Source organism: Pongo pygmaeus, chromosome 8 (assembly GCF_028885625.2).
Source record: "Pongo pygmaeus isolate AG05252 chromosome 8, NHGRI_mPonPyg2-v2.0_pri, whole genome shotgun sequence".
In the NCBI taxonomy this organism is placed as follows: domain Eukaryota; kingdom Metazoa; phylum Chordata; class Mammalia; order Primates; family Hominidae; genus Pongo; species Pongo pygmaeus.
Genome location: NC_072381.2, coordinates 121,909,197 through 121,924,705, shown reverse-complemented (window position 1 = coordinate 121,924,705; position 15,509 = coordinate 121,909,197). Strand labels below are relative to the sequence as shown.

Sequence of the window (15,509 nt, the reverse complement as noted above, 5' to 3'; positions counted from 1 at the left end):
GTTAACAATTTTTATAATTCAATACATACAAAATATTATCATATCAATATTAACATGTGGCATTAGCTGCATTTCAACTAATCAATGGTCATATGTGGCTAGTGGCTGCTGTAATGTATTGCACAATTCTAGATTAACTTTACTCTCTTTACATCACAAATACAGCTTTACAGATCTGGTTAGCTTCTCCATGGTTTCCAGTCAACCCTGTTGTATACCCACTTAGCCCATCTTCCACTCCTAATGAGCTTCTTTCAAAATATGCACTCTCAATGGGTTTGGAATGGGAAACAACTGCTGAAGAATGGAATAACAAACTTTTCCAGGTGTCAATGAACAAGAAGAGAGAGTAAATAGGAAGAGTTGCAAAATTCAACAGACCCAAAGATCACAGAATGAATATTGAGAGGTGTAATGAAAGTGGAAAAAGAGAGAGAAAGCACAAAAGTAAAAAAGAAAGAAAAAAATAAGACTAACAATAATTTGTACCAAATTATATATTTGTTCCACACCTAAGATGTCTGAGGAACCAAACAATATGAATTATACAAGGAGCCTCACAAAGGGGCAGGCTAAGCCAGAGGTTGTTGTACATGTGCATTTCACAACTACCCTTGCAAGGCAAGAAGCAAAGTCTCTTTCAAAAATTATAAGCTGAGGGATTTACACTTCTAGCCATGATGGGGCAACTTGTTTCAGACTTGCTCTTTTACCATAAATAATTAAAAGTCTGGAAAATATACATGAAGTTTCCCAAGATTGGACAATGAGCAATGCAAGACTATAATAAGTGAAAAAGGAAAACAAATGAGGTGAGATCACCAATTACTTCAGCTATATGTCTGGAGACATTTCCAGGACCCTAGCAGAGAGAGGGAGAATCCAAGAAGAGAAAGGTAGACTCATCAGGCTGAGAAGATGAAGATCAGATTTCAGTGAGGCCAAAGTATTTGGAATGGGCAGAGCAGAGTACTGAAGACGAGAAGCTACAAATATGAAAAGCTCCAGAAATTGGCACAGGAGTCCACCTGAGTCCTTGAATAATACTAACATGCTTACAAAGAATAAGATTCCATGAGACTGGTCAGATGACAACCATATGAGAAAGAACAATTTGCTGATGGAATTTGTAATCCAAACAACTCCTGGAGCTCACACATGATGGAAGACATTTGGTCCAACAGAGTAAGAGATTTTATTGAATAATCAGAGCATTTAGTAGACACCCCCAAAAGGCCATGCTTTAGGAGAACTAAAATATCCCTAGAGTAAACGTTAATCTCAATCTGCCATAAGAAAGCATAAAAACAAACCTTCAAGCATCAATCTGATCTGCAAAAATGTAAAATTATTGGTATTCAGCATCTAATATCAAATTATTAAGCATACAAAGAAGCAGAAAAATATGACTCACTAGTCAATAGAAGGAGATCTAGAATTGATAGGGATTATAATATGAGCAGATGAGTACTTTAAAACAGCTATTATAAATAAGCTTAAGAGCTAAAGGAAAACATAGACATAATGAGAAGACAAATAGAAACTATTAGACAAGATTAGCATATTAAGAAATACAGAAGAGAAGATCAGAAAACTGAGACATGGCAATAGAAAAACCATTCACACTGAAGTTCAGGGAGGGAAAAAAGGGCTGAAAATCTGCAGAGTCTTCGTGATCTTTGGGGTAATAATAAGCAGTTTCACACACATCTAATTGCAGTCCTGGGCCAAGTGTTAAATAAAATTGGAGAAATCATGGCTGAAAATGTCCAATATTGATTTGTAAAAATGAAGCTATGTATCCAAGAAGTTGAACAATATCAAGTAGGACAAATCCAATGAAAACCAAACAAAGGCAAAAAATGGTAAAATTGTGAAACCCAATAATAGAGAAAAAAAAAAACTTAAAGGCAGACAGGGGGAGAAAGACACAGGGAAAACAAAGAAAGAATGACTGCAGACTTTTCAATGGAAACAGCAAGCCAAAAGACAATGGATTGGCTTACAGTAGTTCTCCTTTATTCATGGGGAGTATATTCTAAGACCCCCAGTGGATTCCTAGAGCTGTGAATAATACTGATCCTATATATACTATGTTTTTTCTATACATACATACCTATAATAAAGTTTATAAATTAGGCACAGTAAGAGAGTAACAACAATAACTAATAATAAAATAGAACAGTGTATGGCCATAAAATTGATGTACATGTGGTCTCTCTCACTTTCTTTCCATCCCTCCCTCTCTGTCTGTCTTAATAACTTATTATACTCTACTCACTCTTCTTGTGATGATATGAGATGATACAATGCCTATGTGTGGTGATAAAGTGAGGTGACTGACATAGGTATCACTATTCTTGTGATTGAGGGCCATTATTAAGTAAAATGAGGCTTAACTGAACAACAGCACTGGATACCACAACAGCTGATCTGATAACCAAGACAACTGACTACCAAGTGACTAATGCCTAGGTAGCATGTTCAGCCTGGAAATGCTGGACAAAGGGATGATTCATGTCCCAGGCAGGAGGGAGTAGGGCATTGTGAAATTTGATCATGCTACACAGAACAGCATGCAATTTAAAATACATGAATTGTTTATTTCTGGAATTTTCCAATTAACATTTTTGGACGATGGTTGACCACATGTAACTGAACCTGCAAAAAGAGAAACATGGATAAGAAGGGACTATTGTATTTAGTGTGCTGAAAGTCACAGACCTAAATGTGAAAGCCAAAACTAAAACCTTCTAGTAGAAAATAGAGGAGAAAAATATTTGCTACCTTAGAATAAGCAAAGATTTCTTAGACAACACATAAAAATCACTCTATAAAAAACAGATAAACTGGACTTTATGAAAATTTAAAACCCCACTCTTCATCCTTGTGCAGGGTCATGCTAATCTTCTCTGTATCATTCCAATTTTAGTATATGTGCTGTCTAAATGAGCACTAAAACCCTATTCTTCAAAAGATATTGTTAAGAACATGAAAAGGCAAGACACAGACTTGGAAGAAGTGTCTACAATACACTCCTAACAAAAAACTTGTATCCAGACTATAAAAAGAATTCTTACAAACATGATAGTAAAACAAACAACCTACAAAGATAGAAAAATATTTAATCAGGCTGGGTGCAGTGGCTCACTCCTATAATCCCAGCACTCTGGGAGGCCCAGGCGGGCAGATCACATGGTCAGGAGATTGAGACCATCCTGGCCAACATGGTGAAACCACATCTCTACTAAAAAATACAAAAATTAGCTGGGCATGGCGGCACGTGCCTGTAATCCCAGCTACTCGGGAGGCTGAAGCAGTAGAATTGCTTGAACCTGGGAGGCGAAGGTTGCAGTGAGTCAAGATCATGCCACTGCACTCCAGCCTGGTGACAGAGCTAGACTCCATCTAAAAAAAAGAAAGAAAGAAAGAAAGAAAAACGAAAAATATTTAATCAATAACTTCACAAAAAAGATGCATAGGTGGCTAACAAGCATGCAAAAATATGCTCAACACCTTTAGTCATTGGAGAAATGCACAACAGAATCACAAAGAAATATTACAGCCCAGTAAAATGGCAAATATCTGACAATTCCAAAGGTGTAGAACAATTGGAAATTTCATAAAGTGCATAAAGTGCTAGTGAGAGTATCAAATTGACAACTAGTTTGGAAAAGTTTGAAGTTTCCTATAAAGGTAAACGTCACTTACATAAAAACCAGCAATTCCACAACTAGGTATAAGCATATATCCACAAAAAGACTTCCATGAACATTCATAGCAGCTTTATTCATAATAGCCCAAGATGAAAGTAACCCAAATGTTCATTAACTAAACTATGACAACATTAAATACAGCAGTCTGTTTTTATTAATGGTTTCTCTTTCTGCAGTTTCAGTTACCTGTAGCCAAACACAGTTTGAAAATATTAATTGGAAAATTCTAGAAATAAAATAAACACTTCATATGCTTTAGATTGCGTGCTCTTCTGTGTAGCATTATCAAATTTTGCACTGTTCTACTCCCTTCTGCCTGGGACATGAATCATCCGTTCGTTCAGCATTTCCAGGCTGGACATGCTACCTGTGTGTTAGTCACTTGGTAGTCAGTTGTCTGGGTTATCAGATCAACTGTTGGGGTATCCAGTGGTTTTGTTCAGGGAAGCCTTATATTACTTAACAATGGCCCTAAGTCACAAGAGTAGTGTCATAGTTGTTTGTGTCCATGTGAAAACCACATAATCATCCTGATAGATGCAGAAAATAGTTTGATAAAATTAAACATCCATTCATGTTAAAAACCTTCAACAAAATAGGTATTGAAGAAACATATCTCAAAATAATAAGAGCTATCTTTGACAAACCCATGGTCAACATCATACTGAATGGACAAAAGCTGGAACAATTCCCTTGAAAAGTGGAACAAGACAAGGATGCTCATTCTCACCACTCCTATTCAACATAGTTCTGGAAGTCCTAACCAGAACAATTAGGCAAGAGAAAGAAATAAAGGGTATTCAAATAATGAGAGGAAGTCAAACTATGCTTGTTTGCAGAGGATATTATTCAATACCTGGCAAACCCCATGGTCTCTGCCCAAAACCTCCTTGATCTGATAAACAACTTCAGCAAAGTTTCAGGATACAAAATCAATGTACAAAAATCAGTAGCATTCCTAACACCAATCACATTCAAGCTGAGAGCCAAATCAAGAATACATTCCTATTCACAATAGCTGCAAAAAGAATAAGATACCTAGGAATATAGCTAACCAAAGACGTGAAAGACCTCTCCAATGAGAATTAGGAAGAATCAATATTGTTAAAATGGCCATATTACTCAAAGCAATTTACAGATTCAATGCTACTCCTATCAATATTATTCACATAATTAGAAAATTCATATGGAATCAAAAAGGAATCTGAATAACCAAGTAAGTCCTAAGCGAAAAGAACAAAGCTGGAGGCATTACATTACTTGACTTCAAACTATACTACAGGCTACAGTAACCAAAACAGCACGGTACTGGTACAAAAACAGACACATAGACCAATGGAATGGAATAGAGAGCTCAGAAATAATGCTACATGCCTACAACCATCTGATCTTAGACAAAAATGACAAAAACAAGCAGTGGGGAAAGGGCTCCCTATTCAGTAAATGGTACTAGGATAACTGGCTAGCCATATGCAAAAGACTGAAACTTAATCCCTTCTTTATACCATATACAAAAATTAACTCAAGATGGATTAAAGACTTAAATGCAAAACTATAAAAACCCTGGAAGACAGCTGAGAAAATGTCATTCTGGATGTAGGACATGGCAAAGACTTCATGATGAAGATGCCAAAAGTAATTGCAATGGAAACAAAAATTTATAAATGGGACCTAATTAAGCTAAAGAGCTTCTGCACAGCAAAAGAAACTATCAACAGAATAAACAGTCACCCTACAGCATGGAAGAAAATATTTGCAAACTATGCATCCCACAAAGGTCTAATATCCAGAATCTATAAGGAACTTAAATTTACAAGCAAAAACCAAATAACACCATAAAAAGTGGGCAAATAATATGAAATGACACTTTTCAAAAGAAGACATACATGTGGCCAACAAGCATAGGAAAAAATGCTCAACATCACTAATGATTAGAGAAATGCAAATCAAAACCACAGTGTGATGCCATCTCACACCAGCCATAATGGCTATTATCAAAAAGTCAAAACTATCAGACAGATATTGGTGAGATTGTGGAGAAAATGAAATACTTACACACTGCTGGTGAAATGTAAATTATTCCAGCCATTGTGGAAAGAAGTTTGGCAATTTCTCAAAGAACTTAAAACAGAATTACCATTCAACCCAACAATCCCATTCTTGGGTATATACCCAAATGAATATAAATCATTCCACCATAGAGACACATACATATGTATGTTCATCGCAGCACTATTCACAATAGCAAAGACATGGAATCAACCTAAATGCCCATCAATGGTAGACTGGATTAAAAAAAATGGTACATATACACAATATAATACTATGCAGCCATAAAAAAGAATGACATCATGTCCTTTGCAGCAACATGGATGCAGCCGGAGGCCACTATCCTAAGCAAACTAACAAAGAAACAGAAAACCAAATACTACTTATAAGTGGGAGCTAAATTTTGAGTACATATGGACACACAGAAGGGAACAACAGATAACTGGTGCCTATTTGAGGGTGGAGGGTAGAAGGAAGGTGAGGATGGAAAAACTATGTATCTGTTACTATGCTTACTTCCTGGGTGATGAAATAATCTGCACACCAAACCCCTGCAACACTGTTTACCTGTATATTAATAACAAACCTGCACATGTACCCCTGAACCTAAAATAAAAGTTTTAAAGTAAACAAATAAGAAGTAAAAAATAGCAACCATAAAAAGGAAAGAAAGTATGTCCTTTGCAGCAACATGGATCAGCTGGAGGCCATTATCCTAAGTGAATTAACACAGGAACAGAAAACTGAATACCACATGTTCTCATTTATAACTGGGAGCTAAACCTCAGTGACTTGTAGACATAAAGATGGCAAAAATAGACACTGGGGACTATTAGACAGGGGAATGGTGGAGGGCAAGGGTTGGAAAACTGACTGTTGGGTATCATGCTTAGTACCTGGGTGACGGCATCACTCATACTCAAACCTCAGCATCATGCAATATAACCAGGAAATAAACCTGCACATGTATCCCTGAATCTAAAATAAAAGTTGAAAAAAATTATGCAATATTCATACAGTGGGATACTACTCAGTTATATAAAGAAATGAACTATGAGTACATGTAGCATCATGGACAAATCTCAGAGATATTAAACTAAATGAAAGAAACCCAACAAAAAGAGCATATAACTATATTATTAGGCTTCCATGAAGTTCTAAAACAGGCAAAACTATGTTAACTACAAAGAACAGATCAGTGTCTGTCTAGGGTTGAGGGTGAATTAGGGGATTATTTACAGGGCGCCTGTAATCCCAGCTACTCGGGAGGCTGAGGCAGGAGAATCTCTTTAACCTGGGAGGCGAAGGTTGCAGTGAGCCAAGATCGCGCCACTGCACTCCAGCCCGGGCGACAGAGTGAGACTCCGCCTCAAAAAAAAAAAAAAAGTGCCGGGCGCAGTGGCTCACGTCTGTAATCCCAGCACTTTGGGAGGCCGAGGAGGGTGGATCACGAGGTCAGGAGATCGAGACCATCCTGGCTAACACGGTGAAACCCCATCTCTACTAAAAATACAAAAAATACAAAAAAAAAATTAGCTGGGCGTGATGGCGGGCGCCTGTAGTCCCAGCTACTTGGGAGGCTGAGGCAGGAGAATGGCGTGAACCCGGGAGGCGGAGCTTGCAGTGAGCCAAGATCGCGCCACTGCACTCCAGCCTGGGTGACAGGGCGAGACTCTGTCTCAAAAAAAAAAAAAAAAAATGACTGATAGGATTTGGATGGGAGTTGGGTAAATGCAGATGAGTTAAGGATGGCCCTCAAATTTTGGCTTGAGCAATGGGAAAGCTGGAATTGCATTAACTGAGATGGGGAAGGCTGCATGTCAGTGGAGTAGGTTTGGCGTGGAGATCCGGAGTCCAGTTTTGGGCATGGTTAAAATTAAATGTCTTCTTAGAGTCTAAGTGGAGATGGAGAGGTGGCAGTTATTCTGTAGTTCAGAAGAGAGGTCCACGTAAGAAATATCAACTTGGGTTTTACATAAAGCCATTAGTCTAGATGAAATCTCTTAGAAAGATGTTTCTAAGTACTAAATACTAAGTCCTGAGGCTCTGCAATGTTACAAGCACAGGGAAATTAAGGATTTGAAAAACAGCATCCAGTGAGGACAGAGGAGAACCAAGAAAAAGTGGTGTCCTAGAGACAGAGAAAAGAAAATGTTTCAAGGAAGTGAGACAATCAAAAGACTCAGAGGTAAGAAAGGAGTTTACCATAAGAATGGGGAACATGAGTGAAAACAGTGATTTGGGTAGGCAGAGGCTGATTAAGAGAGATTTCTATTGAATTTACCATTTTCACTATGTCTTTCAACATTCAATCAGGAACATGAAGCATTTAGTTGATCATCAGCTGGTCTCTGAGATTTAGAATTCTTTGCCACCTTTTATATCTTAACAGCCACGTTCTTCCCTGATGCAAACACAGTTGGGGTTCTATCCCTGCGGATCCCAGGGCCTTGTTTTCAGTCTGTGATATGGCTCACAAAGCAATGTTTAATTGTGAAAATTCAATGATCAAGTAGACAAATGATCAAGTAGACAAAATCAAGTAGACAAAAAAGAGTGTAAAGCACTCTTCCTTGTACCTTGTGTGCCAGGAACCAATTCCAAATCTGCACATGAGTGGGGCCATCCGATTGCAATGTGAGACATCTCTCCAGCACACTCTGGGTAGTAATTTTAAACAATATGCCAATGATACTATGTAACGTCTAAGGTGGTCATCTGATAAGGGAATTTGTCTGATAACTCATTCTTCGTTTTCACTCCCAATATCGTATCATTAACATTGTGTCTGGTTTTATAGCTTCCGTGTGACAGCATGATTTGCAAGTTTCCACTACAAGAAATGTTAAGTTTGAATAATGCCTGTGTACTCTTGGATTGATTTTCACTGTTAGCCACAAAATTAATCAATTTTACTGAGCTTGGGACCCTTCCAAACCTTGCCCTGTGTGTCTCTTCATTTAGCTGTTTCATTTGTATCCTTTAAATTATCCCTTGTAATCAGTGGGTAAACTAGAAAAAAAAATAATTCATTTCTTCTTGCAAAGCATTATTTGTTGCTTGTTCTAGAAAAAAAGGTGACTAAATTTATCTGTACAGTCTCTAGTATTATTCAAAATATTATGAAAACAGCAACATCATCAACTCCACTTAGGATAAATATTCATGACAAAAGCAAGGCAGACTGGGAGTAGAGGGCAGGACACTACAAGACAAATGAATATGGATCTAGTGTCAGCCAAGTTTAGCTCATCATTGCTGTGTACCCCGTTAGCACCATCCCATTTTCTGCTTGTTTCAAGACATAGAGATTCATATGGGGGATTCTCCTTTGAGTCTTGTCCACTATTTAGGTTATGAACTTATTGTTCACTATTTAGGTTTATGAGCTACGGTATTTTTGTTACTGTTTTTATCACTGTTTTTTCACTGAACCACTTGAAGCCATTGATTCTATTTTTTTTTTTTTTTTGAGATGGAGTCTTGCTCTGTCACCCAGGCTGGAGTGCAATGGTGCGATCTCAGCTCTCTGCAAGCTCCGCCTCCCAGGTTCAAGCAATTCTCCTGCCTCAGCCTCCCGAGTAGCTGGGACTACAGGTGCCTACCACCACACCTGGCTAATTTTTTGTATTTTTAGTAGAGACAGAGTTTCACTGTGTTAGCCAGGATGGTCTCGATCTCCTGACCTCGTGATCCATCCGCCTCGGCCTCCCATAGTGCTGGGATTACAGGCGTGAGCCACTGTGCCCAGCCTATCCTTTTTTAAAATACCTCAAAATGAGAATATAACTCAGAATAGGTATAATATAAAATAGAAATTTGACAAATGCGAATGAGCCAGTACACAAGGGTTGTGAAAATACATTGGCCCATGAGAACTGTTCTCAGGTGAGGAAATGGTGCTGAGGCAAACTGTCAAGGGCCTCTGCACCATGTATGGCCACAATTATTAAGAAGTGAAAAGGATTTCTGTGAAAATCATAAGAAATTTCACAACTCAGATCTGTCAAATGTAGTTCAACAAAATGGTTTCATCACATTCTCTACTAAAACTAACAAGCCACCTAGATTGATTCCAAAAATGCTCTAATTGCCTACCTCTCTCTCTATCCATGTCATTTGCAATATGGCTTTTTAGCTACCTTCATCAATAAGTAGAATTTATCCTTGAATTTGAACCTGCCGGGTAACCTCCTTGTCCAGTAGAACGTGGTGAAAGTGACACTTTGCTTCTGAGCCAGGGCCTCAAGAGGTCATTCTTACTTATATTCATTTTCTTGGACCCCTGGGAGTCCAAGTTCAAAAGCACAGGCTAGCATGCTGAAGGATGAGAGATCACGTGGAGGAAAGCCGATGCACACAAGGCTGCCCTAAACCATCCAGCCCTCTGCCAACCAGCCACAAACATACGAGTGAGACCAAGCAAGATCAGCCAACCCTGGCCCAGAGCAGCCAAACAGTCTTGTTGACTCATAGAACAATAATAAATGATTATTTTTCAAGTCACTGAGTTTTTGGGGTGGCTTGCTATGCAGTGTTAGCCAACTGATTCATCATCTGTCTTCTGTTTGATTGACCACACTTTAAGAAACATCAAAGAGGCAGAAAACTTCATGAGTGTAGGGATCATGTCTATATTTTCAACTTCTAGCTCTCCAATATCTAAATTGGGGTTTGGCACATTGTCAACACTCTCTAAGCACTTACTGAATTAATGAATTTGTAAACTCCTTACCATCATCTCTACCACCATTTTACATCATGTATTCTGAACATTATCAGCATCCTTTCAAACTGACATAAAGCTCATCTCTTAAGGGAGGAAAAAAGTTTGAGTTAGGACTCCAAAAACAGTATTTTCAAAAAAAGTACCAAGTTCAGAAATACGTAAATTATTTGAGTAAACCATTCATTTGAAACAATTAAACCAATTTGTAAATGACTTCATTATGATAAAAGTGGATATCTTTCTTAACAAAAGGATTTTTAACTGATATATTAAAAAAATAATTTACACTCCTTTGTCTTATCTTATTAAATGAGAAAATTTGCACATAACCCTATTTCTTTATTGTTTTTTATTATTCATTTTTCATCATTATCATGAATGTTTAGAAAATTTCATGAGGTCCTCATAGTAATTATAATTGTAAACATTTACTAAGCATTCACATGTGTTATTGTGCTATTCTCTGCAGAGAAATGCAGTGCTTTAAAAAAAGCCACCTGCAATCTTGATTCCCTTTTTCCATGTAGCATGACATATTCACAGATTCTTCAGATTAGGATGCAGACATCTGGGCAGAGGGAACTGTATTCTGCTGACCACTGCCTTTAAGTACTGAAGGGGGAATCAGGCCTCTCTGTGTAGGTGTTGGGAAGTTTCTTTTTGAGGCTATTAGGATTTTATTAGCTATTATGACTTTTTGAGTCCATTATAACTGATTTCTTTGAAAAGGTAGGGTTTGTCTTGCTCACACATAGCTTTACACAGAGTATCCAATAAGGCATTTGCAAAAACAAGAGGCACATCAATCAATAGCTGCAAATCCGGGGAACTTCTGTAAAGTTTGGATTCCTGGGATGCACTCTTATCTACTAAATCAGACTCTTCGGGGGTGGTACTGAGGAATTTGTATTTTTCAGAACCTCCCCTGGTGACTCACGGCACACACGCTTGGGAGGGGAACACTGATACAACGTATTGGGTTTGGGATGTTGACTGAAATGTTATTTCCCCTGGGCAGGATGCCCATGGAGCTGCAGAGTTGCTGCTCAGGGATTCCACAGAGCAATGCTGCACTGCATTTTCTCCAGTGGACACTTCACCTTGCCCACACAGACATCTCAATGTGTTCAGTGAAACTGCTGTGTATTTCAAAATCTGTTTCAAAAAGAAAAGCGTAGAACCTCACCAAACCAAACTTGAATATAAAGACATTCCTTTTTGTATAATCTAGTGTTGTGGTCTTTCTGCTTCTTAGCTCAGCTAGGTCCAAGTTTTTGTCTTGCAACCAGGAGGAATTAGGCATGCAGACACCAGAGAGTGAGTGGAATAGAATTTATTAAGCAAAAGGAAAGCTCCCAGCCAAGAAGGGACTCAGGTTGGGGAGTTGCCCTACCCAACGGCAGGAAAGTCCCCGGTGTGGCTGGGTCTGGGGCCTTTTATGGACTCAGAATTGGGAGTGAATGCTGCTAGGTTTGTGAGTATGCAAAAAAGGTTAAGGTGAAGACACCACTCAAAGGTGGGCATGACAGTGTAGAAAACCAATTAGGAAAGGGTAGGTATGTGTAAAATAGATGAAGGGTGGGGATCAATTAGAGGAGAACGCACCAAACAGGAAGACAAGTTCTCAATCCAGTCCGAGGATTTAGTTTGTATCTTGGCTTTCAGGCTGTAAACTGTCTTCAGCTTGGAGGTGGGATTTCACCAGGGACCCGCCCCTATCTGCCTAGGCATTTGGCTGCCTCCTGCCATTCTCACTAGTAGTTTAATAACCCAAATCTTAAACTACTACAGGCGTGGTGGCTCAAGCCTGTAATCCCAGCTCTTTGGGAGGCCGAGGCGGGCGGATCACAAGGTCAGCAGATCGAGACCATCCTAGCTAACACGGTGAAACCCCATCTCTACTAAAAATGCAAAAAATTAGCCGGGCGCTGTGGTGGGCACCTATAGTCCCAGCTACTTGAGAGGCGGAGGCAGGTGAATGGCGTGAACCCGGGAGGTGGAGCTTGCAGTGAGCCGAGATCGCACCACTGCACTCCAGCCTGGGCGACAGAGCGAGACTCCATCTCAAAAAAAAAAAAAAATCCTGCTGTGCTATCCAAGCCAATGATACCGACAGACGTATTTTTATCCATAAACATGATACTACAGAGGACAGCTTTCATCATGGCACAGAACTTAATCATTTGAGAAAGTATACAGGAACTTAGGAACAAAATGACAGGTATCTCCAGCGTTTGATAGCTGACCTGACTCACTTCACAGGCCTCAGCCACAGGCCCATCTGGGCAACCACGCCTGGTGTGGGAAGTTCTTGTTCTAATGAAAATAAATAAATCTTGGGGTCTTACGTTTTCAGGAATTGGAACGGTCTCAAGTCATCGCTATTTGGGAGGTAAAAAGTGATCTTAATAACGTTTTAAAAACATCATCTCTTGAAAGACCATTTTCTTGGCAAAACACATATAGAATGAATAGCTTTCCAGCAAATATTGCCCTTTATAACAGGGGCACATGAGTTTAGTGCCTAATTTGAGACACAGGAAAGTTCCCTGCCTTCCTTCCCCCAATGACCAGGCAGTCTGCACCCAAGCCCATGTACACCCCCATCCCACCCCTAACCCAGTCCTAACCTGGAAATACTCTGCAGGTCTCCAGTCCAAAATCCCTTCAGGCAGCGATGACAACAGGTAGAAAAAATTAGACTTTGTCTTTCCTTGATTTACTGGCTCTGATTTTTACCAGGTCAGTATAGGAAATGGCAGGTGTGTTCTGTATCCAAAAGCTTGGGACATAATTCTGCCCCTCTTGATCTTATCATTTTGCCCAGACGCCTCCCAAATTCCTTCCTACACTTATGTCCCAGTAAAAAGCAGGCTAGACAGCCACTTTTTCTGCCTCTAATTGCTACTTACTCGATTGTATGTAGTTTTTCTCATTACACTATCATTTTTATAACATGAGGTCCCATGGCCAGGTAACCTTGTATGACACAGAGGCCATTTTGGATGGACCGTCTGTTGCATTTGCTCAAATTCCAACTATGTTCTTAGTTCCCTTCACCCCTGTGGTCTATGGCAGAGATTGGTAAATTTTTTTCTCTAATGGGCCAGAGAGTCTCTGTAGCTACTACCCTACCTGGCTGCTGTGACATGAAAATAGCCATGGACAATATATAAACAAAAAAGTGTACTGTGTGTCAATAAAACTTATTTATGAGCACTGAAGTTCTAATTTCAGATAATTTTCGTATTTCACAAAGATTTTTTTTTCAATGTTTAAAAAATGTAAAAACCATTCTTAGCTTGCAGGCTTAAGGTGGCAGGCTTAAGGTGCAGACCCCTGACCTAAAGAATGCAAAACCTTCTACAGTTTTGTGGTGATGTATGTGGGATTAGAAATCAAATTTCCTTGGTGTGAATCCCAGCTCCACTACATGCTAATGTGTTCTCAAACTTGTTGCTTAAGCTCCTTGTATCTCAGTTTCTTCATCTATAAAAGATGAATGTTATAGAAGCTACCTCACTGGGTTCCTGTAAAGAATAAATGAGACAGGAAAAGCATACAGAATAAGGCATGGCACATTGCAGGTACATAATAAATATTATCATTATTGTTATCACGATTAATTTTTCCTGTTTTGTATTCCTATAAGGTCTTGCAGAATTTACTAACAATCTATTTTATTTCTTTGAGTCAAGCTCAATACTCCCCTCTTCTAAGTGAATAGACCTCACCTCTGATTAATACCACACACTTAACGTATAACTTGATATTTTCATTGTGAAATGATCTATATCACCAAGTCTGAGTTTAATAAATATATATTTTAAAAAATCTCTTATAAGAAATAACTGATAAGTAATTAACATCGCATAATGAAAATTACAACACATGAAAATGAAACCAATTACATTTTTTTGTCATTTGGTGACTATAACTTTGTCTAGAGTATGAAACATGTAGATGAGAAGTAAATATTTCAGATGAGCCAGTAACTTGAATAACCGAGGTTAAATTAAATTTAAAGTTAAATTAAATTTTCTCTAAAATATCCTTTCCTGGATAAGCAGTATGTAAAATAGTTCTTAAATGCATAACGTGCAGAAAATTGTATGAGTCATAAAAATTACTGAAAATAATATCCTGTTTCTTTATGGGTGATACTATTCCCTAGTCACTGCCATGTCAAGATACTTTCCCTTCTGAAACTTTACAGGAAGGGCAAGGATATCCTGCAAAGATATCTGTGTTGAGAATATTACTGGAAAAATCATTTAGCTGTTGACACACTATAAATTCTCTTATAAAATCAGACTTGATTACACATTAATGACCATTATTTTTCTAGTTAGTATCCTGTTCACGATATAACGAGATAGGCATTATTGCAACTGGATCAGAATCACACTGAGACATTACAGCCTTAGGACTCATTTTGTAGTTCCCAAGAGCTGTTTCAAATAGGTCATAGATAAAAGTGCGAAACAAACTTAGAGAAAAAGATTGATTCATTTAGATGAGTCTTACTCACTAATGGGTAGTCTAGATTAGCTCAATGAAATGTTAATAATAAACATGCTTTCTCCAACAGTTTTCTTCATTCACCCTGGCAGAATACTCACAGAACACTGGCAGTCTTTGGAACAATGTTTGAAGTCCTCATACATTAAATAAAATAAGAACTAGACAATATTTAGCAAGTTTGGCAAAACAACATTTTCCTGGAAAAAAATCTTTCTACACACAAAATGGTTTTATGGTCCCAGACTCATTCTCTATTTACAGAATAGAAGAGAGAATTCTTTTTGCATATGATATTTCTTTTCCTTTACTTGGAAGAAATATAGATTCTTGCTATTCAAAGTGAGGTCTGCAGACCAGCAACCTTGGCAGAACCCGAGAGCTAGCTAGTTACAAATGCAAAAGCCACTTGTTCCTGCTGAATGGGAATCTGTATTTTAACAGGATCTCCATAGGGCTTTGTGAGCACATTGAAGTTTGAGAGATGCTGATCT

General features: G+C 38.4%; 1 protein-coding gene and 1 pseudogene across 1 annotated transcript in view; both read right to left on the bottom strand.

Annotated features, from left to right (window-relative positions):
* The window catches only part of LOC129045085 (pancreatic triacylglycerol lipase), a 58,071-nt gene that overhangs the window by 26,989 nt on the left and 15,573 nt on the right, over window positions 1–15,509 (bottom strand). The window lies entirely within an intron of this gene.
* On the bottom strand, window positions 2,861–2,956 carry LOC129006959 (U6 spliceosomal RNA; annotated as a pseudogene).